The sequence below is a fragment of the Corvus brachyrhynchos genome, unplaced genomic scaffold (assembly GCF_000691975.1).
Source record: "Corvus brachyrhynchos isolate BGI_N302 unplaced genomic scaffold, ASM69197v1 scaffold136, whole genome shotgun sequence".
In the NCBI taxonomy this organism is placed as follows: domain Eukaryota; kingdom Metazoa; phylum Chordata; class Aves; order Passeriformes; family Corvidae; genus Corvus; species Corvus brachyrhynchos.
Window position 1 is genome coordinate 56665 of NW_008239080.1, and position 3156 is coordinate 59820.

The window sequence follows — 3156 nt, forward strand, 5'->3', positions numbered from 1 at the left end:
TTTGTTCGGGGTCCCTCCTCGGAGGCACCAGCTCAGGCTGTTATTTTGTTACTTTGTTATTGCACCACGATTTAATTATTTTTAGGATCTGGACATCTGAGACTCTGCTATGGGAAACCTGGGGTCGATCCAGTGAGGAAGCCTGGTGTGACTGTGTGAGTGGGGGTGTAGCTGTGAAGGGTCTTGGTCCCAGCTCAGGTGGGCGAGTGTGACTGCCAGGGTGGCTCCTGCAGGACTGGACAGGGAAGTTTTCTTAAAATCAAGATGCAGTGTAAATATATAATGGTGGTTAATAACTTTTTTATCCTTTTTTTTAACATATTAAAAGAACTGAATTGAGTAGAAGGTGAATAATACATGATGAGATGTAATTGTTGCATATTGCCATTAACAGATCAATGGGTGTAACTGGATGTTGTCTGTTCTTGCTTGTATGCTTTGAGATGGTACACAGCCCCTGCTAGCAGGCATTGTACATATTTATAGCAAGAAAAGGAGAAGAACCCGAGCAAAATCCAAAAAATAAAAAAACCACACATTTCATGGTTCAGAACTCAGAATTCAGAGACTATAGAGACCACTATTAGGGTCCCATTAAGATGACTAAGATGGTCTGATGTTACCTAGTCATGCACATAGTGAGAATTCAATATTGCTGTAAACTTTAGAAGTTGTAAATTACAATTATTTTGTGTGTATTACCATTGACTTCTCTACTGAATAATGAATACTTAAAAATTAGCAGTGGAAAAAACAAAGTTCCCATGGAAAAATACTCAGATCTTTTTGGAAGAGATAAGTGTATTTTCACTTAGGTTTATGTGTATTTCACATAGGTTTAAGCATGAATTGCAGGTCTGGGCTTCTGAGAAATGTGGGTAGTATGTGATACAGCCTAGATCTGCCTCGATGGTTATAATGGCTTAGTCAAGAGAATAAATGAGAGTGCAATTTCACTTTGTAGCTAAGCTGATGTAACTGAGCCTCAACACCGAAATGGTATGTCCTACTTCCTGTGGAGTGAATCAGGGAATCACGTGGCCATGAAGTTAATTTGGTCAACTGGATAATTGAATAGGAAACAAAAACAAAACAAAAATTTTCCTGTGAATAGCTTCACTGCTCCCACTCCCCTTTCAACTATACAATGTGCTAGATCCAATTCAATAAATCTTTGGATTGATAGAAGAGAGAAACAATTATTCTGGCAGGTATTCCCAGCTCCATAGACTTAGCTTTGACATGGAATAACACATTTCAAATTACTGAACTTGGATATATGCTAAAGAGAAGAAATTAAAAGCTTCGTTTGGAATAGACTTTCCTTTTTTCTTTCATATCCTCTATGTTACAGTTTGTTTTACCCACACCAGTCACTGTCTGATGTTGTTAATGGATGCTGTTTCTCAGGAACATCCCAGAAGGAAAGGGGAAAGCAAGTGAGCAAGAGTTTCTGCTTCCGTAGTGCATATGGGTGTGTGAATGTTGCTGGGTCTCATGACTCACTGCACAGCTTTGTGAGGTAAATTGGACTGCGTTAGCTTGCAGAGCAAGTATAAACTATTTCCCATAAATAGTGATACCTCACTTTGATGACTCCGCAGAGCTGAATTTAAGGAGCTAAGGTTTACTTTCTAAAAAGCAGCATTTCTTTACAACTGCCACTTCACTCACATGCACCCCGACCGATTCGGATAGGAGGGAGGTGGGGGAGCCACTACTTGTGTGTGCCCCTGTATGTTTTATTATTGCAGTACTCCCACCTGTACATACTTTGTACCCACAATTAGGTTTTCTGTGGTGGATGACAATATCTGTACATAAAACAGCTGGGCGGTGATTTAATATCCTCTGTGCGAAATCAGAAACAGCACACAAAACTTGAAACAGTGTGCTTTTCACTTCAGGTCGCCTTAGGAATTGCACAGACTGTGCCATGGAGACAGCCCGGTAACTGAGATAGACCTCCTAGCTCTTCCTGCTCTGCACAAAGGGGATCCCTGAGTGCTGTTCACAGCTTCAGCAGCACAGGCTGTCTCCTGCTGAGAGTAGGAGTGTTCCTGTTTCAGGCAGAAGACGACAGTAACACATGACTCGCTGGTATGAATCAGTTTGCAATCTTCTTCTAACCCGTACTGTATTTTAAAGTATCTTACTTTTACTCTGGGCTGTGGGATAGCAACAGGCTTTTACAGTTCGTATTCCCTTCGTCTGCCCTCAGTATCCTCTGGCATGGGGGCCGGCCGGCCGGGATGTCCTGTCAGCCCTGGCTCCCTGGCGTTGTGAGATTTGGCCTCAGTGCAAAAAGCTGACTCAACACCTGTTCCGGGTTTAAAGGGGCCGAAGTCTACTTTATACAACATGTGGTACAAGCTTTTAACCTCTGAAATGCCATTCCTCTGTGGACCGCCTTGCAAAACCACAGCTGTTGTTTCTCCCGGGGACTGTGAGGAGCAGCAGCGTGTGTGGAGTGACCTCCCCCGTAATGCTGCTTAGCTGATAGATCCTGCCAGGGTATCGCTGCCCGTGGGAAAGTCATGTGCACTGGTTTTTAGCATTCTTCTGGATGTTGTTTAGAAACTGCTGGAGAAACCAAACATGTTTTTCAGCATTTCATTTTGATAAGAAATTAATACAGAATGAATGCTTTATAACATCCAGTGCCAGGAATGTACTCCGTTCCCAAAAGCTCTAACATAACCTGCCATATGCAATAGCAAGATGAGTCTGTGATATAAAATTTCGTCCCCTATCTTTCATTTTTAGCCTGACTCTTCATTGCTTAGAGTTTAGGACTGACTATTCTGTTTCCTTCCACACCTCTCTTAGTTATATTAGGCCAGCTTTTTGGTTTTCAGTAAAATGTACTTAATTATCTAGTGTGAAAGATGTAATTTATACAGCAAGATGCATTATTATTGGTTTAAATATTTGTGGATTTCCATTCAGATTGAATATTGTAACTAAAGATGCTGAACTTCAGCTAATACAAGTATATTAAAGTCAGGGAGAAACTTCCTTACCAAGCTATTATACCAAGAATTATGGTATAAGAAATTCATTTTTGATTACACAGATCTTCTAAAAAATGTAAACCTATGGAAATTAAGGCTTGAAGAGACTTTTGGGTATGTATAGATCAGTAAGTATTATTGT